Source organism: Thunnus maccoyii, chromosome 10 (assembly GCF_910596095.1).
Source record: "Thunnus maccoyii chromosome 10, fThuMac1.1, whole genome shotgun sequence".
In the NCBI taxonomy this organism is placed as follows: domain Eukaryota; kingdom Metazoa; phylum Chordata; class Actinopteri; order Scombriformes; family Scombridae; genus Thunnus; species Thunnus maccoyii.
The window spans coordinates 24,791,578-24,814,947 of NC_056542.1; the positions used below are offsets into that span (position 1 = coordinate 24,791,578).

General features: G+C 40.1%; 8 long non-coding RNA genes across 8 annotated transcripts; all 8 read right to left on the reverse strand.

The window, feature by feature from the left end:
* Positions 1-2,380: 2,380 nt before the first annotated feature.
* Positions 2,381-4,145, reverse strand: LOC121906079. Its single transcript, XR_006098537.1, has 2 exons — positions 3,313-4,145; positions 2,381-2,768 (listed from the first exon to the last, which is right to left on the reverse strand). It is a non-coding gene; the product is annotated as an uncharacterized LOC121906079 (long non-coding RNA).
* An 867-nt stretch (positions 4,146-5,012) lies between these two features.
* Positions 5,013-6,696, reverse strand: LOC121906075. The gene is made up of 2 exons (XR_006098533.1): positions 5,943-6,696; positions 5,013-5,402 (listed from the first exon to the last, which is right to left on the reverse strand). It is a non-coding gene; the product is annotated as an uncharacterized LOC121906075 (long non-coding RNA).
* A 930-nt stretch (positions 6,697-7,626) lies between these two features.
* Positions 7,627-8,863, reverse strand: LOC121906070. The gene is made up of 2 exons (XR_006098529.1): positions 8,560-8,863; positions 7,627-8,015 (listed from the first exon to the last, which is right to left on the reverse strand). It is a non-coding gene; the product is annotated as an uncharacterized LOC121906070 (long non-coding RNA).
* A 1,402-nt stretch (positions 8,864-10,265) lies between these two features.
* Positions 10,266-11,516, reverse strand: LOC121906076. The gene is made up of 2 exons (XR_006098534.1): positions 11,198-11,516; positions 10,266-10,655 (listed from the first exon to the last, which is right to left on the reverse strand). It is a non-coding gene; the product is annotated as an uncharacterized LOC121906076 (long non-coding RNA).
* Positions 11,517-12,909: 1,393 nt separating this feature from the next.
* LOC121906068 lies at positions 12,910-14,134 on the reverse strand. Its single transcript, XR_006098527.1, has 2 exons — positions 13,843-14,134; positions 12,910-13,298 (listed from the first exon to the last, which is right to left on the reverse strand). It is a non-coding gene; the product is annotated as an uncharacterized LOC121906068 (long non-coding RNA).
* Positions 14,135-15,580: 1,446 nt separating this feature from the next.
* On the reverse strand, positions 15,581-16,831 carry LOC121906077. The gene is made up of 2 exons (XR_006098535.1): positions 16,513-16,831; positions 15,581-15,970 (listed from the first exon to the last, which is right to left on the reverse strand). It is a non-coding gene; the product is annotated as an uncharacterized LOC121906077 (long non-coding RNA).
* Positions 16,832-18,266: 1,435 nt separating this feature from the next.
* LOC121906073 lies at positions 18,267-19,517 on the reverse strand. The gene is made up of 2 exons (XR_006098531.1): positions 19,199-19,517; positions 18,267-18,656 (listed from the first exon to the last, which is right to left on the reverse strand). It is a non-coding gene; the product is annotated as an uncharacterized LOC121906073 (long non-coding RNA).
* A 1,393-nt stretch (positions 19,518-20,910) lies between these two features.
* Positions 20,911-22,162, reverse strand: LOC121906072. Its single transcript, XR_006098530.1, has 2 exons — positions 21,844-22,162; positions 20,911-21,299 (listed from the first exon to the last, which is right to left on the reverse strand). It is a non-coding gene; the product is annotated as an uncharacterized LOC121906072 (long non-coding RNA).
* Between the last annotated feature and the right edge of the window lie 1,208 nt (positions 22,163-23,370).

Consider the following 23,370-nt stretch of genomic DNA (forward strand, 5'->3'; position numbering starts at 1 on the left):
TGAGGTCCTCTTCTCAGGTCTCGGTTCCTCACTCCTTAGGTTAAGAAGAGATCTCACTGGGGGCTAGCCATCTCCCATCCAAGGGAGAATCCACATCCAGTTCTCTAGTTCTCAAAAAACCCAGCCTGCATGAAGACAGGACTGTTATTTTCATGACGTCACTACTTTTCTCTAATGGCCATAGTAATATAATAATTCTCAACACATTACTGTAGCACAATAATGATTAAATGAATTCTCTCTTTTAACTGTACAGTTGTTTTGTTTTGTTTTGTTTTATCTCAATGTAAGTATTTCCCACATTTTATACATTTTTATCAACCTTTTTATACATGAATTTAATCAACATGAATTTTAGCTGTTAACCCATGAATTATGATGTTTTAACTTTAAGTTGTAAATGACCTTATCCATCAGTTTCATCATACAATGTATCTCAATATAACTACACACACAGTATCAAAATAAACATCATACCTTACTTCTTTTCAATGATCAGAGCAATAATATTCAGTTTTGAACTCTTAAGATAGTTAACAGAAACAGTGAGCAGCAGTGATAAGCCAAGTTCAAGCATTTCTGGAGCACAGACACGTTTTCTGCCACCACACACATCAACTCAGTGTGGCTAATACAGTTAGCATGCGCTAGCGCTAATTAGCTCGGCAACTCACCAAGACGATAATGCCAAAAGTACTACTACTCCTGGCTCACGGACCCTCGCACACCTCTGACGCATTCAGAAGAGTATTTTATCTCATGGATATGTTAATAATCGCTATTCTAACTCTCTATTTCTCATCCGCTCCGACCGCTGCTGTTTTACCCGCACTGCAACTCACTGACTTCTGCGTGAAGAGAGGGTGGGACTTAACTCCCTCTAACCAATCATAAGTTTGCTCTAGTTGATATGACAAATAAGGACTGTGTGTGTGTGTGTGTGTGTGTGTGTGTGTGTGTGTGTGTGTGTGTGTGTGTGTGTGTCAAATAAGTGATTGACAGATTGATTAACAAATGAAAATGAGATAAATAAGGAAACTATAGAAAAATAAAGATATAATTGGACCCAATTCTCTACTGGCTTACATATGCTTTAAATAGCGATGCACATTAACAAAGACATGAAAAAGGAGGTAATTATGTCAGGCAAGTGGCAGGATAATTCACATATTTACACAGCGCAGTCATTTCAAGTGTAGGTTAGGTAATATGGACAATATTCCCTTCACAGATACTAATTAAACACTCCAAAGAAGAACAAACCAGAAACTACTTACATTATGTCAGAAACACACACCTCATGTATTTACTCTCTAAAGCCTGCCGCACTCCAACTGCTCAGCCTACCCACTAATGTAGGTGCATTAATTAAACCAGCCAACAGGTGGCTGCAGCACATCTGCCAATCAGGTGACACAGTTTGTATCCAACTAATATCACAACTTGTATAGATCAATAAATGCTGAACTACCTGTTTCCACACTCCAATTACACTTTCAGCCTTTCTAACATCATATTTCAAATGATTATATGTCGTGTAGACGTCCAGTCAACCTCCACTTTAACAACATTTTACCCATTGATTAATTAATAGAGATCCTTTCTCATATCAGCTCAAATGTCCTCAAGATCTGACTGAACTCGTGACATCATCTGTGACGTAATGACAGGATGTGAATCAGCCTGTTTCAGCTCACTGATGATGTCATGGTACTAAAGTGGTAACTCCTTCTATGACATCACATGTGATGTCATGAGTCCACACAGGGAAGTTTATAAATAGACCTTCAAATCAATCAATTCATCGAGCTGAGGTCGACTAGGCTCCCTTAGATGGAAGGCGTCCTCATTCACAGCTTCAGAGGTGACCGAGTTGAGTCGCTGAAGTACCGCCAGAGAGTTTCCCGCTCTGGAGGTCAGAGTCAGCGTGCAAGAACTGGGCCTTGGGAAAGCAGTGCTCGACTTGTGTGTTGAGGCCCACCTCTGAAGCTGTGAATGAGGACGCCTTCCATCTTCGTAAAAAGAAAAACCCGGGTTAGGATCGTATTCCTGGATTTGGATTCAGTCTTTGGAATATGCCCAAAGACTCCTTCTGGGGCGATTGTATTTTTCCATGGAGGAATACTTGATCACTTCCAAATTGAACTGAAGTTTAGGGAGTAAGATGCACCTGAACTTAACCCTAATCATATTCAGATTTCCAAAGACTGAGCCCAAATTCCAAGAATACCGTCCTAACCCTAAAAAAAACCGTGAGCGTATGTGTAACCCACTAGGTGCTACAGGGTAAAGAATAAAGAATATATGGACCAGGGGCTAGGTTCGTAATGGGAGGGCTGAAAAGGGAATGACAGACAAAACAGATAAATGGAGCCACGAGGAACGTTGAGGTAAGTTTACTGTACCAAGTTATAAAACATGAACATAAAATGCAGTGCAATTATCATCAGTATCTCAAGATTTCACAGTCTTTCAGCAGAACTTGAATTGAAAGTGTCCATGAGTGTAATGTCCCTTTAATGTCTTTGCGATATCAGTCAGCGCGCTCAAGTCAATGTTTTATGTCAAGTCAGGGGGAAAATTCAAGTAGTCGGATGTGTGGTGGTCCTACCACACTGATACTTGAGTGAAAGCAAAAAGATATGAGGTCCTCTTCTCAGGTCTCGGTTCCTCACTCCTTAGGTTAAGAAGAGATCTCACTGGGGGCTAGCCATCTCCCATCCAAGGGAGAATCCACATCCAGTTCTCTAGTTCTCAAAAAACCCAGCCTGCATGAAGACAGGACTGTTATTTTCATGACGTCACTACTTTTCTCTAATGGCCATAGTAATATAATAATTCTCAACACATTACTGTAGCACAATAATGATTAAATGAATTCTCTCTTTTAACTGTACAGTTGTTTTGTTTTGTTTTATCTCAATGTAAGTATTTCCCACATTTTATACATTTTTATCAACCTTTTTATACATGAATTTAATCAACATGAATTTTAGCTGTTAACCCATGAATTATGATGTTTTAACTTTAAGTTGTAAATGACCTTATCCATCAGTTTCATCATACAATGTATCTCAATATAACTACACACACAGTATCAAAATAAACATCATACTTTACTTCTTTTAAATGATCAGAGCAATAATATTCAGTTTTGAACTCTTAAGATAGTTAACAGAAACAGTGAGCAGCAGTGATAAGCCAAGTTCAAGCATTTCTGGAGCACAGACACGTTTTCTGCCACCACACACATCAACTCAGTGTGGCTAATACAGTTAGCATGCGCTAGCGCTAATTAGCTCGGCAACTCACCAAGACGATAATGCCAAAAGTACTACTACTCCTGGCTCACAGACCCTCGCACACCTCTGACGCATTCAGAAGAGTATTTTATCTCATGGATATGTTAATAATCGCTATTCTAACTCTCTATTTCTCATCCGCTCCGGCCGCTGCTGTTTTACCCGCACTGCAACTCACTGACTTCTGCGTGAAGAGAGGGTGGGACTTAACTCCCTCTAACCAATCATAAGTTTGCTCTAGTTGATATGACAAATAAGGACTGTGTGTGTGTGTGTGTGTGTGTGTGTGTGTGTGTGTGTGTGTGTGTGTGTCAAATAAGTGATTGACAGATTGATTAACAAATGAAAATGAGATAAATAAGGAAACTATAGAAAAATAAAGATATAATTGGACCCAATTCTCTACTGGCTTACATATGCTTTAAATAGCGATGCACATTAACAAAGACATGAAAAAGGAGGTAATCATGTCAGGCAAGTGGCAGGATAATTCACATATTTACACAGCGCAGTCATTTCAAGTGTAGGTTAGGTAATATGGACAATATTCCCTTCACAGATACTAATTAAACACTCCAAAGAAGAACAAACCAGAAACTACTTACATTATGTCAGAAACACACACCTCATGTATTTACTCTCTAAAGCCTGCCGCACTCCAACTGCTCAGCCTACCCACTAATGTAGGTGCATTAATTAAACCAGCCAACAGGTGGCTGCAGCACATCTGCCAATCAGGTGACACAGTTTGTATCCAACTAATATCACAACTTGTATAGATCAATAAATGCTGAACTACCTGTTTCCACACTCCAATTACACTTTCAGCCTTTCTAACATCATATTTCAAGTGATTATATGTCGTGTAGACTTCCAGTCAACCTCCACTTTTCAACAACATTTTACCCATTGATTAATTAATAGAGATCATTTCTCATATCAGCTCAAATGTCCTCAAGATCTGACTGAACTCGTGACATCATCTGTGACGTAATGACAGGATGTGAATCAGCCTGTTTCAGCTCACTGATGATGTCATGGTACTAAAGTGGTAACTCCTTCTATGACATCACATGTGATGTCATGAGTCCACACAGGGAAGTTTATAAATAGACCTTCAAATCAATCAATTCATCGAGCTGAGGTCGACTAGGCTCCCTTAGATGGAAGGCGTCCTCATTCACAGCTTCAGAGGTGACCGAGTTGAGTCGCTGAAGTACCGCCAGAGAGTTTCCCGCTCTGGAGGTCAGAGTCAGCGTGCAAGAACTGGGCCTTGGGAAAGCAGTGCTCGACTTGTGTGTTGAGGCCCACCTCTGAAGCTGTGATTGAGGACGCCTTCCATCTTCGTAAAAAGAAAAACCCGGGTTAGGATGGTATTCCTGGATTTGGATTCAGTCTTTGGAATATGCCCAAAGACTCCTTCTGGGGCGATTGTATTTTTCCATGGAGGAATACTTGATCACTTCCAAATTGAACTGAAGTTTAGGGAGTAAGATGCACCTGAACTTAACCCTAATCATATTCAGATTTCCAAAGACTGAGCCCAAATTCCAAGAATACCATCCTAACCCTAAAAAAAATCGTGAGCGTATGTGTAACCCACTAGGTGCTACAGGGTAAAGAATAAAGAATATATGGACCAGGGGCTAGGTTCGTAATGGGAGGGCTGAAAAGGGAATGACAGACAAAACAGATAAATGGAGCCACGAGGAACGTTGAGGTAAGTTTACTGTACCAAGTTATAAAACATGAACATAAAATGCAGTGCAATTATCATCAGTATCTCAAGATTTCACAGTCTTTCAGCAGAGCTTGAATTGAAAGTGTCCATGAGTGTAATGTCCCTTTAATGTCTTTGCGATATCAGTCAGCGCGCTCAAGTCAATGTTTTATGTCAAGTCAGGGGGGAAAATTCAAGTAGTCGGATGTGTGGTGGTCCTACCACACTGATACTTGAGTGAAAGCAAAAAGATATGAGGTCCTCTTCTCAGGTCTCGGTTCCTCACTCCTTAGGTTAAGAAGAGATCTCACTGGGGGCTAGCCATCTCCCATCCACAGGGAGAATCCACATCCAGTTCTCTAGTTCTCAAAAAACCCAGCCTGCATGAAGACAGGACTGTTATTTTCATGACGTCACTACTTTTCTCTAATGGCCATAGTAATATAATAATTCTCAACACATTACTGTAGCACAATAATGATTAAATGAATTCTCTCTTTTAACCGTACAGTTGTTTTGTTTTGTTTTATCTCAATGTATTTCCCACATTTTATACATTTTTATCAACCTTTTTATACATGAATTTAATCAACATGAATTTTAGCTGTTAACCCATGAATTATGATGTTTTAACTTTAAGTTGTAAATGAACTTATCCATCAGTTTCATCATACAATGTATCTCAATATAACTACACACACAGTATCAAAATAAACATCATACCTTACTTCTTTTAAATGATCAGAGCAATAATATTCAGTTTTGAACTCTTAAGATAGCTAACAGAAACAGTGAGCAGCAGTGATAAGCCAAGTTCAAGCATTTCTGGAGCACAGACACGTTTTCTGCCACCTCACACATCAACTCAGTGTGGCTAATACAGTTAGCATGCGCTAGCGCTAATTAGCTCGGCAACTCACCAAGACGATAATGCCAAAAGTACTACTACTCCTGGCTCACGGACCCTCGCACACCTCTGACGCATTCAGAAGAGTATTTTATCTCATGGATATGTTAATAATCGCTATTCTAACTCTCTATTTCTCATCCGCTCCGACCGCTGCTGTTTTACCCGCACTGCAACTCACTGACTTCTGCGTGAAGAGAGGGTGGGACTTAACTCCCTCTAACCAATCATAAGTTTGCTCTAGTTGATATGACAAATAAGGACTGTGTGTGTGTGTGTGTGTGTGTGTGTGTGTGTGTCAAATAAGTGATTGACAGATTGATTAACAAATGAAAATGAGATAAATAAGGAAACTATAGAAAAATAAAGATATAATTGGACCCAATTCTCTACTGGCTTACATATGCTTTAAATAGCGATGCACATTAACAAAGACATGAAAAAGGAGGTAATTATGTCAGGCAAGTGGCAGGATAATTCACATATTTACACAGCGCAGTCATTTCAAGTGTAGGTTAGGTAATATGGACAATATTCCCTTCACAGATACTAATTAAACACTCCAAAGAAGAACAAACCAGAAACTACTTACATTATGTCAGAAACACACACCTCATGTATTTACTCTCTAAAGCCTGCCGCACTCCAACTGCTCAGCCTACCCACTAATGTAGGTGCATTAATTAAACCAGCCAACAGGTGGCTGCAGCACATCTGCCAATCAGGTGACACAGTTTGTATCCAACTAATATCACAACTTGTATAGATCAATAAAAGCTGAACTACCTGTTTCCACACTCCAATTACACTTTCAGCCTTTCTAACATCATATTTCAAATGATTATATGTCGTGTAGACGTCCAGTCAACCTCCACTTTTCAACAACATTTTACCCATTGATTAATTAATAGAGATCCTTTCTGATATCAGCTCAAATGTCCTCAAGATCTGACTGAACTCGTGACATCATCTGTGACGTAATGACAGGATGTGAATCAGCCTGTTTCAGCTCACTGATGATGTCATGGTACTAAAGTGGTAACTCCTTCTATGACATCACATGTGATGTCATGAGTCCACACAGGGAAGTTTATAAATAGACCTTCAAATCAATCAATTCATCGAGCTGAGGTCGACTAGGCTCCCTTAGATGGAAGGCGTCCTCATTCACAGCTTCAGAGGTGACCGAGTTGAGTCGCTGAAGTACCGCCAGAGAGTTTCCCGCTCTGGAGGTCAGAGTCAGCGTGCAAGAACTGGGCCTTGGGAAAGCAGTGCTCGACTTGTGTGTTGAGGCCCACCTCTGAAGCTGTGAATGAGGACGCCTTCCATCTTCGTAAAAAGAAAAACCCGGGTTAGGATCGTATTCCTGGATTTGGATTCAGTCTTTGGAATATGCCCAAAGACTCCTTCTGGGGCGATTGTATTTTTCCATGGAGGAATACTTGATCACTTCCAAATTGAACTGAAGTTTAGGGAGTAAGATGCACCTGAACTTAACCCTAATCATATTCAGATTTCCAAAGACTGAGCCCAAATTCCAAGAATACCATCCTAACCCTAAAAAAAATCGTGAGCGTATGTGTAACCCACTAGGTGCTACAGGGTAAAGAATAAAGAATATATGGACCAGGGGCTAGGTTCGTAATGGGAGGGCTGAAAAGGGAATGACAGACAAAACAGATAAATGGAGCCACGAGGAACGTTGAGGTAAGTTTACTGTACCAAGTTATAAAACATGAACATAAAATGCAGTGCAATTATCATCAGTATCTCAAGATTTCACAGTCTTTCAGCAGAACTTGAATTGAAAGTGTCCATGAGTGTAATGTCCCTTTAATGTCTTTGCGATATCAGTCAGCGCGCTCAAGTCAATGTTTTATGTCAAGTCAGGGGGGAAAATTCAAGTAGTCGGATGTGTGGTGGTCCTACCACACTGATACTTGAGTGAAAGCAAAAAGATATGAGGTCCTCTTCTCAGGTCTCGGTTCCTCACTCCTTAGGTTAAGAAGAGATCTCACTGGGGGCTAGCCATCTCCCATCCAAGGGAGAATCCACATCCAGTTCTCTAGTTCTCAAAAAACCCAGCCTGCATGAAGACAGGACTGTTATTTTCATGACGTCACTACTTTTCTCTAATGGCCATAGTAATATAATAATTCTCAACACATTACTGTAGCACAATAATGATTAAATGAATTCTCTCTTTTAACTGTACAGTTGTTTTGTTTTGTTTTATCTCAATGTAAGTATTTCCCACATTTTATACATTTTTATCAACCTTTTTATACATGAATTTAATCAACATGAATTTTAGCTGTTAACCCATGAATTATGATGTTTTAACTTTAAGTTGTAAATGACCTTATCCATCAGTTTCATCATACAATGTATCTCAATATAACTACACACACAGTATCAAAATAAACATCATACCTTACTTCTTTTAAATGATCAGAGCAATAATATTCAGTTTTGAACTCTTAAGATAGTTAACAGAAACAGTGAGCAGCAGTGATAAGCCAAGTTCAAGCATTTCTGGAGCACAGACACGTTTTCTGCCACCACACACATCAACTCAGTGTGGCTAATACAGTTAGCATGCGCTAGCGCTAATTAGCTCGGCAACTCACCAAGACGATAATGCCAAAAGTACTACTACTCCTGGCTCACGGACCCTCGCACACCTCTGACGCATTCAGAAGAGTATTTTATCTCATGGATATGTTAATAATCGCTATTCTAACTCTCTATTTCTCATCCGCTCCGGCCGCTGCTGTTTTACCCGCACTGCAACTCACTGACTTCTGCGTGAAGAGAGGGTGGGACTTAACTCCCTCTAACCAATCATAAGTTTGCTCTAGTTGATATGACAAATAAGGACTGTGTGTGTGTGTGTGTGTGTGTGTGTGTGTGTGTGTGTGTGTGTGTGTGTGTGTGTCAAATAAGTGATTGACAGATTGATTAACAAATGAAAATGAGATAAATAAGGAAACTATAGAAAAATAAAGATATAATTGGACCCAATTCTCTACTGGCTTACATATGCTTTAAATAGCGATGCACATTAACAAAGACATGAAAAAGGAGGTAATTATGTCAGGCAAGTGGCAGGATAATTCACATATTTACACAGCGCAGTCATTTCAAGTGTAGGTTAGGTAATATGGACAATATTCCCTTCACAGATACTAATTAAACACTCCAAAGAAGAACAAACCAGAAACTACTTACATTATGTCAGAAACACACACCTCATGTATTTACTCTCTAAAGCCTGCCGCACTCCAACTGCTCAGCCTACCCACTAATGTAGGTGCATTAATTAAACCAGCCAACAGGTGGCTGCAGCACATCTGCCAATCAGGTGACACAGTTTGTATCCAACTAATATCACAACTTGTATAGATCAATAAATGCTGAACTACCTGTTTCCACACTCCAATTACACTTTCAGCCTTTCTAACATCATATTTCAAATGATTATATGTCGTGTAGACGCCCAGTCAACCTCCACTTTTCAACAACATTTTACCCATTGATTAATTAATAGAGATCATTTCTCATATCAGCTCAAATGTCCTCAAGATCTGACTGAACTCGTGACATCATCTGTGACGTAATGACAGGATGTGAATCAGCCTGTTTCAGCTCACTGATGATGTCATGGTACTAAAGTGGTAACTCCTTCTATGACATCACATGTGATGTCATGAGTCCACACAGGGAAGTTTATAAATAGACCTTCAAATCAATCAATTCATCGAGCTGAGGTCGACTAGGCTCCCTTAGATGGAAGGCGTCCTCATTCACAGCTTCAGAGGTGACCGAGTTGAGTCGCTGAAGTACCGCCAGAGAGTTTCCCGCTCTGGAGGTCAGAGTCAGCGTGCAAGAACTGGGCCTTGGGAAAGCAGTGCTCGACTTGTGTGTTGAGGCCCACCTCTGAAGCTGTGATTGAGGACGCCTTCCATCTTCGTAAAAAGAAAAACCCGGGTTAGGATGGTATTCCTGGATTTGGATTCAGTCTTTGGAATATGCCCAAAGACTCCTTCTGGGGCGATTGTATTTTTCCATGGAGGAATACTTGATCACTTCCAAATTGAACTGAAGTTTAGGGAGTAAGATGCACCTGAACTTAACCCTAATCATATTCAGATTTCCAAAGACTGAGCCCAAATTCCAAGAATACCATCCTAACCCTAAAAAAAATCGTGAGCGTATGTGTAACCCACTAGGTGCTACAGGGTAAAGAATAAAGAATATATGGACCAGGGGCTAGGTTCGTAATGGGAGGGCTGAAAAGGGAATGACAGACAAAACAGATAAATGGAGCCACGAGGAACGTTGAGGTAAGTTTACTGTACCAAGTTATAAAACATGAACATAAAATGCAGTGCAATTATCATCAGTATCTCAAGATTTCACAGTCTTTCAGCAGAGCTTGAATTGAAAGTGTCCATGAGTGTAATGTCCCTTTAATGTCTTTGCGATATCAGTCAGCGCGCTCAAGTCAATGTTTTATGTCAAGTCAGGGGGGAAAATTCAAGTAGTCGGATGTGTGGTGGTCCTACCACACTGATACTTGAGTGAAAGCAAAAAGATATGAGGTCCTCTTCTCAGGTCTCGGTTCCTCACTCCTTAGGTTAAGAAGAGATCTCACTGGGGGCTAGCCATCTCCCATCCACAGGGAGAATCCACATCCAGTTCTCTAGTTCTCAAAAAACCCAGCCTGCATGAAGACAGGACTGTTATTTTCATGACGTCACTACTTTTCTCTAATGGCCATAGTAATATAATAATTCTCAACACATTACTGTAGCACAATAATGATTAAATGAATTCTCTCTTTTAACCGTACAGTTGTTTTGTTTTGTTTTATCTCAATGTATTTCCCACATTTTATACATTTTTATCAACCTTTTTATACATGAATTTAATCAACATGAATTTTAGCTGTTAACCCATGAATTATGATGTTTTAACTTTAAGTTGTAAATGAACTTATCCATCAGTTTCATCATACAATGTATCTCAATATAACTACACACACAGTATCAAAATAAACATCATACCTTACTTCTTTTAAATGATCAGAGCAATAATATTCAGTTTTGAACTCTTAAGATAGTTAACAGAAACAGTGAGCAGCAGTGATAAGCCAAGTTCAAGCATTTCTGGAGCACAGACACGTTTTCTGCCACCTCACACATCAACTCACAGTGTGGCTAATACAGTTAGCATGCGCTAGCGCTAATTAGCTCGGCAACTCACCAAGACGATAATGCCAAAAGTACTACTACTCCTGGCTCACGGACCCTCGCACACCTCTGACGCATTCAGAAGAGTATTTTATCTCATGGATATGTTAATAATCGCTATTCTAACTCTCTATTTCTCATCCGCTCCGACCGCTGCTGTTTTACCCGCACTGCAACTCACTGACTTCTGCGTGAAGAGAGGGTGGGACTTAACTCCCTCTAACCAATCATAAGTTTGCTCTAGTTGATATGACAAATAAGGACTGTGTGTGTGTGTGTGTGTGTGTGTGTGTGTGTGTGTGTGTGTGTGTGTGTGTGTGTGTGTGTCAAATAAGTGATTGACAGATTGATTAACAAATGAAAATGAGATAAATAAGGAAACTATAGAAAAATAAAGATATAATTGGACCCAATTCTCTACTGGCTTACATATGCTTTAAATAGCGATGCACATTAACAAAGACATGAAAAAGGAGGTAATTATGTCAGGCAAGTGGCAGGATAATTCACATATTTACACAGCGCAGTCATTTCAAGTGTAGGTTAGGTAATATGGACAATATTCCCTTCACAGATACTAATTAAACACTCCAAAGAAGAACAAACCAGAAACTACTTACATTATGTCAGAAACACACACCTCATGTATTTACTCTCTAAAGCCTGCCGCACTCCAACTGCTCAGCCTACCCACTAATGTAGGTGCATTAATTAAACCAGCCAACAGGTGGCTGCAGCACATCTGCCAATCAGGTGACACAGTTTGTATCCAACTAATATCACAACTTGTATAGATCAATAAAAGCTGAACTACCTGTTTCCACACTCCAATTACACTTTCAGCCTTTCTAACATCATATTTCAAATGATTATATGTCGTGTAGACGTCCAGTCAACCTCCACTTTTCAACAACATCTTACCCATTGATTAATTAATAGAGATCCTTTCTGATATCAGCTCAAATGTCCTCAAGATCTGACTGAACTCGTGACATCATCTGTGACGTAATGACAGGATGTGAATCAGCCTGTTTCAGCTCACTGATGATGTCATGGTACTAAAGTGGTAACTCCTTCTATGACATCACATATGATGTCATGAGTCCACACAGGGAAGTTTATAAATAGACCTTCAAATCAATCAATTCATCGAGCTGAGGTCGACTAGGCTCCCTTAGATGGAAGGCGTCCTCATTCACAGCTTCAGAGGTGACCGAGTTGAGTCGCTGAAGTACCGCCAGAGAGTTTCCCGCTCTGGAGGTCAGAGTCAGCGTGCAAGAACTGGGCCTTGGGAAAGCAGTGCTCGACTTGTGTGTTGAGGCCCACCTCTGAAGCTGTGAATGAGGACGCCTTCCATCTTCGTAAAAAGAAAAACCCGGGTTAGGATCGTATTCCTGGATTTGGATTCAGTCTTTGGAATATGCCCAAAGACTCCTTCTGGGGCGATTGTATTTTTCCATGGAGGAATACTTGATCACTTCCAAATTGAACTGAAGTTTAGGGAGTAAGATGCACCTGAACTTAACCCTAATCATATTCAGATTTCCAAAGACTGAGCCCAAATTCCAAGAATACCATCCTAACCCTAAAAAAAATCGTGAGCGTATGTGTAACCCACTAGGTGCTACAGGGTAAAGAATAAAGAATATATGGACCAGGGGCTAGGTTCGTAATGGGAGGGCTGAAAAGGGAATGACAGACAAAACAGATAAATGGAGCCACGAGGAACGTTGAGGTAAGTTTACTGTACCAAGTTATAAAACATGAACATAAAATGCAGTGCAATTATCATCAATATCTCAAGATTTCACAGTCTTTCAGCAGAACTTGAATTGAAAGTGTCCATGAGTGTAATGTCCCTTTAATGTCTTTGCGATATCAGTCAGCGCGCTCAAGTCAATGTTTTATGTCAAGTCAGGGGGGAAAATTCAAGTAGTCGGATGTGTGGTGGTCCTACCACACTGATACTTGAGTGAAAGCAAAAAGATATGAGGTCCTCTTCTCAGGTCTCGGTTCCTCACTCCTTAGGTTAAGAAGAGATCTCACTGGGGGCTAGCCATCTCCCATCCAAGGGAGAATCCACATCCAGTTCTCTAGTTCTCAAAAAACCCAGCCTGCATGAAGACAGGACTGTTATTTTCATGACGTCACTACTTTTCTCTAATGGCCATAGTAATATAATAATTCTCAACACATTACTGTAGCACAATAATGATTAAATGAATTCTCTCTTTTAACTGTACAGTTGTTTTGTTTTGTTTTATCTCAATGTAAGTATTTCCCACATTTTATACATTTTTATCAACCTTTTTATACATGAATTTAATCAACATGAATTTTAGCTGTTAACCCATGAATTATGATGTTTTAACTTTAAGTTGTAAATGACCTTATCCATCAGTTTCATCATACAATGTATCTCAATATAACTACACACACAGTATCAAAATAAACATCATACCTTACTTCTTTTAAATGATCAGAGCAATAATATTCAGTTTTGAACTCTTAAGATAGTTAACAGAAACAGTGAGCAGCAGTGATAAGCCAAGTTCAAGCATTTCTGGAGCACAGACACGTTTTCTGCCACCACACACATCAACTCAGTGTGGCTAATACAGTTAGCATGCGCTAGCGCTAATTAGCTCGGCAACTCACCAAGACGATAATGCCAAAAGTACTACTACTCCTGGCTCACGGACCCTCGCACACCTCTGACGCATTCAGAAGAGTATTTTATCTCATGGATATGTTAATAATCGCTATTCTAACTCTCTATTTCTCATCCGCTCCGGCCGCTGCTGTTTTACCCGCACTGCAACTCACTGACTTCTGCGTGAAGAGAGGGTGGGACTTAACTCCCTCTAACCAATCATAAGTTTGCTCTAGTTGATATGACAAATAAGGAGTGTGTGTGTGTGTGTGTGTGTGTGTGTGTGTGTGTGTGTGTGTGTGTGTGTGTGTGTGTGTGTGTGTGTGTGTGTGTGTGTGTGTGTGTCAAATAAGTGATTGACAGATTGATTAACAAATGAAAATGAGATAAATAAGGAAACTATAGAAAAATAAAGATATAATTGGACCCAATTCTCTACTGGCTTACATATGCTTTAAATAGCGATGCACATTAACAAAGACATGAAAAAGGAGGTAATTATGTCAGGCAAGTGGCAGGATAATTCACATATTTACACAGCGCAGTCATTTCAAGTGTAGGTTAGGTAATATGGACAATATTCCCTTCACAGATACTAATTAAACACTCCAAAGAAGAACAAACCAGAAACTACTTACATTATGTCAGAAACACACACCTCATGTATTTACTCTCTAAAGCCTGCCGCACTCCAACTGCTCAGCCTACCCACTAATGTAGGTGCATTAATTAAACCAGCCAACAGGTGGCTGCAGCACATCTGCCAATCAGGTGACACAGTTTGTATCCAACTAATATCACAACTTGTATAGATCAATAAATGCTGAACTACCTGTTTCCACACTCCAATTACACTTTCAGCCTTTCTAACATCATATTTCAAATGATTATATGTCGTGTAGACGTCCAGTCAACCTCCACTTTTCAACAACATTTTACCCATTGATTAATTAATAGAGATCATTTCTCATATCAGCTCAAATGTCCTCAAGATCTGACTGAACTCGTGACATCATCTGTGACGTAATGACAGGATGTGAATCAGCCTGTTTCAGCTCACTGATGATGTCATGGTACTAAAGTGGTAACTCCTTCTATGACATCACATGTGATGTCATGAGTCCACACAGGGAAGTTTATAAATAGACCTTCAAATCAATCAATTCATCGAGCTGAGGTCGACTAGGCTCCCTTAGATGGAAGGCGTCCTCATTCACAGCTTCAGAGGTGACCGAGTTGAGTCGCTGAAGTACCGCCAGAGAGTTTCCCGCTCTGGAGGTCAGAGTCAGCATGCAAGAACTGGGCCTTGGGAAAGCAGTGCTCGACTTGTGTGTTGAGGCCCACCTCTGAAGCTGTGATTGAGGACGCCTTCCATCTTCGTAAAAAGAAAAACCCGGGTTAGGATGGTATTCCTGGATTTGGATTCAGTCTTTGGAATATGCCCAAAGACTCCTTCTGGGGCGATTGTATTTTTCCATGGAGGAATACTTGATCACTTCCAAATTGAACTGAAGTTTAGGGAGTAAGATGCACCTGAACTTAACCCTAATCATATTCAGATTTCCAAAGACTGAGCCCAAATTCCAAGAATACCATCCTAACCCTAAAAAAAATCGTGAGCGTATGTGTAACCCACTAGGTGCTACAGGGTAAAGAATAAAGAATATATGGACCAGGGGCTAGGTTCGTAATGGGAGGGCTGAAAAGGGAATGACAGACAAAACAGATAAATGGAGCCACGAGGAACGTTGAGGTAAGTTTACTGTACCAAGTTATAAAACATGAACATAAAATGCAGTGCAATTATCATCAGTATCTCAAGATTTCACAGTCTTTCAGCAGAGCTTGAATTGAAAGTGTCCATGAGTGTAATGTCCCTTTAATGTCTTTGCGATATCAGTCAGCGCGCTCAAGTCAATGTTTTATGTCAAGTCAGGGGGGAAAATTCAAGTAGTCGGATGTGTGGTGGTCCTACCACACTGATACTTGAGTGAAAGCAAAAAGATATGAGGTCCTCTTCTCAGGTCTCGGTTCCTCACTCCTTAGGTTAAGAAGAGATCTCACTGGGGGCTAGCCATCTCCCATCCACAGGGAGAATCCACATCCAGTTCTCTAGTTCTCAAAAAACCCAGCCTGCATGAAGACAGGACTGTTATTTTCATGACGTCACTACTTTTCTCTAATGGCCATAGTAATATAATAATTCTCAACACATTACTGTAGCACAATAATGATTAAATGAATTCTCTCTTTTAACCGTACAGTTGTTTTGTTTTGTTTTATCTCAATGTATTTCCCACATTTTATACATTTTTATCAACCTTTTTATACATGAATTTAATCAACATGAATTTTAGCTGTTAACCCATGAATTATGATGTTTTAACTTTAAGTTGTAAATGAACTTATCCATCAGTTTCATCATACAATGTATCTCAATATAACTACACACACAGTATCAAAATAAACATCATACCTTACTTCTTTTAAATGATCAGAGCAATAATATTCAGTTTTGAACTCTTAAGATAGCTAACAGAAACAGTGAGCAGCAGTGATAAGCCAAGTTCAAGCATTTCTGGAGCACAGACACGTTTTCTGCCACCTCACACATCAACTCACAGTGTGGCTAATACAGTTAGCATGCGCTAGCGCTAATTAGCTCGGCAACTCACCAAGACGATAATGCCAAAAGTACTACTACTCCTGGCTCACGGACCCTCGCACACCTCTGACGCATTCAGAAGAGTATTTTATCTCATGGATATGTTAATAATCGCTATTCTAACTCTCTATTTCTCATCCGCTCCGACCGCTGCTGTTTTACCCGCACTGCAACTCACTGACTTCTGCGTGAAGAGAGGGTGGGACTTAACTCCCTCTAACCAATCATAAGTTTGCTCTAGTTGATATGACAAATAAGGACTGTGTGTGTGTGTGTGTGTGTGTGTGTGTGTGTGTGTGTGTGTGTGTGTGTGTGTGTGTGTGTGTGTGTGTGTGTGTGTGTGTGTGTGTGTGTGTGTGTGTGTGTCAAATAAGTGATTGACAGATTGATTAACAAATGAAAATGAGATAAATAAGGAAACTATAGAAAAATAAAGATATAATTGGACCCAATTCTCTACTGGCTTACATATGCTTTAAATAGCGATGCACATTAACAAAGACATGAAAAAGGAGGTAATTATGTCAGGCAAGTGGCAGGATAATTCACATATTTACACAGCGCAGTCATTTCAAGTGTAGGTTAGGTAATATGGACAATATTCCCTTCACAGATACTAATTAAACACTCCAAAGAAGAACAAACCAGAAACTACTTACATTATGTCAGAAACACACACCTCATGTATTTACTCTCTAAAGCCTGCCGCACTCCAACTGCTCAGCCTACCCACTAATGTAGGTGCATTAATTAAACCAGCCAACAGGTGGCTGCAGCACATCTGCCAATCAGGTGACACAGTTTGTATCCAACTAATATCACAACTTGTATAGATCAATAAAAGCTGAACTACCTGTTTCCACACTCCAATTACACTTTCAGCCTTTCTAACATCATATTTCAAATGATTATATGTCGTGTAGACGTCCAGTCAACCTCCACTTTTCAACAACATTTTACCCATTGATTAATTAATAGAGATCCTTTCTGATATCAGCTCAAATGTCCTCAAGATCTGACTGAACTCGTGACATCATCTGTGACGTAATGACAGGATGTGAATCAGCCTGTTTCAGCTCACTGATGATGTCATGGTACTAAAGTGGTAACTCCTTCTATGACATCACATGTGATGTCATGAGTCCACACAGGGAAGTTTATAAATAGACCTTCAAATCAATCAATTCATCGAGCTGAGGTCGACTAGGCTCCCTTAGATGGAAGGCGTCCTCATTCACAGCTTCAGAGGTGACCGAGTTGAGTCGCTGAAGTACCGCCAGAGAGTTTCCCGCTCTGGAGGTCAGAGTCAGCGTGCAAGAACTGGGCCTTGGGAAAGCAGTGCTCGACTTGTGTGTTGAGGCCCACCTCTGAAGCTGTGATTGAGGACGCCTTCCATCTTCGTAAAAAGAAAAACCCGGGTTAGGATGGTATTCCTGGATTTGGATTCAGTCTTTGGAATATGCCCAAAGACTCCTTCTGGGGCGATTGTATTTTTCCATGGAGGAATACTTGATCACTTCCAAATTGAACTGAAGTTTAGGGAGTAAGATGCACCTGAACTTAACCCTAATCATATTCAGATTTCCAAAGACTGAGCCCAAATTCCAAGAATACCATCCTAACCCTAAAAAAAATCGTGAGCGTATGTGTAACCCACTAGGTGCTACAGGGTAAAGAATAAAGAATATATGGACCAGGGGCTAGGTTCGTAATGGGAGGGCTGAAAAGGGAATGACAGACAAAACAGATAAATGGAGCCACGAGGAACGTTGAGGTAAGTTTACTGTACCAAGTTATAAAACATGAACATAAAATGCAGTGCAATTATCATCAGTATCTCAAGATTTCACAGTCTTTCAGCAGAGCTTGAATTGAAAGTGTCCATGAGTGTAATGTCCCTTTAATGTCTTTGCGATATCAGTCAGCGCGCTCAAGTCAATGTTTTATGTCAAGTCAGGGGGGAAAATTCAAGTAGTCGGATGTGTGGTGGTCCTACCACACTGATACTTGAGTGAAAGCAAAAAGATATGAGGTCCTCTTCTCAGGTCTCGGTTCCTCACTCCTTAGGTTAAGAAGAGATCTCACTGGGGGCTAGCCATCTCCCATCCACAGGGAGAATCCACATCCAGTTCTCTAGTTCTCAAAAAACCCAGCCTGCATGAAGACAGGACTGTTATTTTCATGACGTCACTACTTTTCTCTAATGGCCATAGTAATATAATAATTCTCAACACATTACTGTAGCACAATAATGATTAAATGAATTCTCTCTTTTAACCGTACAGTTGTTTTGTTTTGTTTTATCTCAATGTATTTCCCACATTTTATACATTTTTATCAACCTTTTTATACATGAATTTAATCAACATGAATTTTAGCTGTTAACCCATGAATTATGATGTTTTAACTTTAAGTTGTAAATGAACTTATCCATCAGTTTCATCATACAATGTATCTCAATATAACTACACACACAGTATCAAAATAAACATCATACCTTACTTCTTTTAAATGATCAGAGCAATAATATTCAGTTTTGAACTCTTAAGATAGTTAACAGAAACAGTGAGCAGCAGTGATAAGCCAAGTTCAAGCATTTCTGGAGCACAGACACGTTTTCTGCCACCTCACACATCAACTCACAGTGTGGCTAATACAGTTAGCATGCGCTAGCGCTAATTAGCTCGGCAACTCACCAAGACGATAATGCCAAAAGTACTACTACTCCTGGCTCACGGACCCTCGCACACCTCTGACGCATTCAGAAGAGTATTTTATCTCATGGATATGTTAATAATCGCTATTCTAACTCTCTATTTCTCATCCGCTCCGACCGCTGCTGTTTTACCCGCACTGCAACTCACTGACTTCTGCGTGAAGAGAGGGTGGGACTTAACTCCCTCTAACCAATCATAAGTTTGCTCTAGTTGATATGACAAATAAGGACTGTGTGTGTGTGTGTGTGTGTGTGTGTGTGTGTGTGTGTGTGTGTGTGTGTGTGTGTGTGTGTCAAATAAGTGATTGACAGATTGATTAACAAATGAAAATGAGATAAATAAGGAAACTATAGAAAAATAAAGATATAATTGGACCCAATTCTCTACTGGCTTACATATGCTTTAAATAGCGATGCACATTAACAAAGACATGAAAAAGGAGGTAATTATGTCAGGCAAGTGGCAGGATAATTCACATATTTACACAGCGCAGTCATTTCAAGTGTAGGTTAGGTAATATGGACAATATTCCCTTCACAGATACTAATTAAACACTCCAAAGAAGAACAAACCAGAAACTACTTACATTATGTCAGAAACACACACCTCATGTATTTACTCTCTAAAGCCTGCCGCACTCCAACTGCTCAGCCTACCCACTAATGTAGGTGCATTAATTAAACCAGCCAACAGGTGGCTGCAGCACATCTGCCAATCAGGTGACACAGTTTGTATCCAACTAATATCACAACTTGTATAGATCAATAAAAGCTGAACTACCTGTTTCCACACTCCAATTACACTTTCAGCCTTTCTAACATCATATTTCAAATGATTATATGTCGTGTAGACGTCCAGTCAACCTCCACTTTTCAACAACATTTTACCCATTGATTAATTAATAGAGATCCTTTCTGATATCAGCTCAAATGTCCTCAAGATCTGACTGAACTCGTGACATCATCTGTGACGTAATGACAGGATGTGAATCAGCCTGTTTCAGCTCACTGATGATGTCATGGTACTAAAGTGGTAACTCCTTCTATGACATCACATATGATGTCATGAGTCCACACAGGGAAGTTTATAAATAGACCTTCAAATCAATCAATTCATCGAGCTGAGGTCGACTAGGCTCCCTTAGATGGAAGGCGTCCTCATTCACAGCTTCAGAGGTGACCGAGTTGAGTCGCTGAAGTACCGCCAGAGAGTTTCCCGCTCTGGAGGTCAGAGTCAGCGTGCAAGAACTGGGCCTTGGGAAAGCAGTGCTCGACTTGTGTGTTGAGGCCCACCTCTGAAGCTGTGAATGAGGACGCCTTCCATCTTCGTAAAAAGAAAAACCCGGGTTAGGATCGTATTCCTGGATTTGGATTCAGTCTTTGGAATATGCCCAAAGACTCCTTCTGGGGCGATTGTATTTTTCCATGGAGGAATACTTGATCACTTCCAAATTGAACTGAAGTTTAGGGAGTAAGATGCACCTGAACTTAACCCTAATCATATTCAGATTTCCAAAGACTGAGCCCAAATTCCAAGAATACCATCCTAACCCTAAAAAAAATCGTGAGCGTATGTGTAACCCACTAGGTGCTACAGGGTAAAGAATAAAGAATATATGGACCAGGGGCTAGGTTCGTAATGGGAGGGCTGAAAAGGGAATGACAGACAAAACAGATAAATGGAGCCACGAGGAACGTTGAGGTAAGTTTACTGTACCAAGTTATAAAACATGAACATAAAATGCAGTGCAATTATCATCAATATCTCAAGATTTCACAGTCTTTCAGCAGAACTTGAATTGAAAGTGTCCATGAGTGTAATGTCCCTTTAATGTCTTTGCGATATCAGTCAGCGCGCTCAAGTCAATGTTTTATGTCAAGTCAGGGGGGAAAATTCAAGTAGTCGGATGTGTGGTGGTCCTACCACACTGATACTTGAGTGAAAGCAAAAAGATATGAGGTCCTCTTCTCAGGTCTCGGTTCCTCACTCCTTAGGTTAAGAAGAGATCTCACTGGGGGCTAGCCATCTCCCATCCAAGGGAGAATCCACATCCAGTTCTCTAGTTCTCAAAAAACCCAGCCTGCATGAAGACAGGACTGTTATTTTCATGACGTCACTACTTTTCTCTAATGGCCATAGTAATATAATAATTCTCAACACATTACTGTAGCACAATAATGATTAAATGAATTCTCTCTTTTAACTGTACAGTTGTTTTGTTTTGTTTTATCTCAATGTAAGTATTTCCCACATTTTATACATTTTTATCAACCTTTTTATACATGAATTTAATCAACATGAATTTTAGCTGTTAACCCATGAATTATGATGTTTTAACTTTAAGTTGTAAATGACCTTATCCATCAGTTTCATCATACAATGTATCTCAATATAACTACACACACAGTATCAAAATAAACATCATACCTTACTTCTTTTAAATGATCAGAGCAATAATATTCAGTTTTGAACTCTTAAGATAGTTAACAGAAACAGTGAGCAGCAGTGATAAGCCAAGTTCAAGCATTTCTGGAGCACAGACACGTTTTCTGCCACCACACACATCAACTCAGTGTGGCTAATACAGTTAGCATGCGCTAGCGCTAATTAGCTCGGCAACTCACCAAGACGATAATGCCAAAAGTACTACTACTCCTGGCTCACGGACCCTCGCACACCTCTGACGCATTCAGAAGAGTATTTTATCTCATGGATATGTTAATAATCGCTATTCTAACTCTCTATTTCTCATCCGCTCCGGCCGCTGCTGTTTTACCCGCACTGCAACTCACTGACTTCTGCGTGAAGAGAGGGTGGGACTTAACTCCCTCTAACCAATCATAAGTTTGCTCTAGTTGATATGACAAATAAGGACTGTGTGTGTGTGTGTGTGTGTGTGTGTGTGTGTGTGTGTGTGTGTGTGTGTGTGTGTGTGTGTGTGTGTGTGTGTGTGTGTGTGTGTGTGTGTGTGTGTGTCAAATAAGTGATTGACAGATTGATTAACAAATGAAAATGAGATAAATAAGGAAACTATAGAAAAATAAAGATATAATTGGACCCAATTCTCTACTGGCTTACATATGCTTTAAATAGCGATGCACATTAACAAAGACATGAAAAAGGAGGTAATTATGTCAGGCAAGTGGCAGGATAATTCACATATTTACACAGCGCAGTCATTTCAAGTGTAGGTTAGGTAATATGGACAATATTCCCTTCACAGATACTAATTAAACACTCCAAAGAAGAACAAACCAGAAACTACTTACATTATGTCAGAAACACACACCTCATGTATTTACTCTCTAAAGCCTGCCGCACTCCAACTGCTCAGCCTACCCACTAATGTAGGTGCATTAATTAAACCAGCCAACAGGTGGCTGCAGCACATCTGCCAATCAGGTGACACAGTTTGTATCCAACTAATATCACAACTTGTATAGATCAATAAATGCTGAACTACCTGTTTCCACACTCCAATTACACTTTCAGCCTTTCTAACATCATATTTCAAATGATTATATGTCGTGTAGACGTCCAGTCAACCTCCACTTTTCAACAACATTTTACCCATTGATTAATTAATAGAGATCATTTCTCATATCAGCTCAAATGTCCTCAAGATCTGACTGAACTCGTGACATCATCTGTGACGTAATGACAGGATGTGAATCAGCCTGTTTCAGCTCACTGATGATGTCATGGTACTAAAGTGGTAACTCCTTCTATGACATCACATGTGATGTCATGAGTCCACACAGGGAAGTTTATAAATAGACCTTCAAATCAATCAATTCATCGAGCTGAGGTCGACTAGGCTCCCTTAGATGGAAGGCGTCCTCATTCACAGCTTCAGAGGTGACCGAGTTGAGTCGCTGAAGTACCGCCAGAGAGTTTCCCGCTCTGGAGGTCAGAGTCAGCATGCAAGAACTGGGCCTTGGGAAAGCAGTGCTCGACTTGTGTGTTGAGGCCCACCTCTGAAGCTGTGATTGAGGACGCCTTCCATCTTCGTAAAAAGAAAAACCCGGGTTAGGATGGTATTCCTGGATTTGGATTCAGTCTTTGGAATATGCCCAAAGACTCCTTCTGGGGCGATTGTATTTTTCCATGGAGGAATACTTGATCACTTCCAAATTGAACTGAAGTTTAGG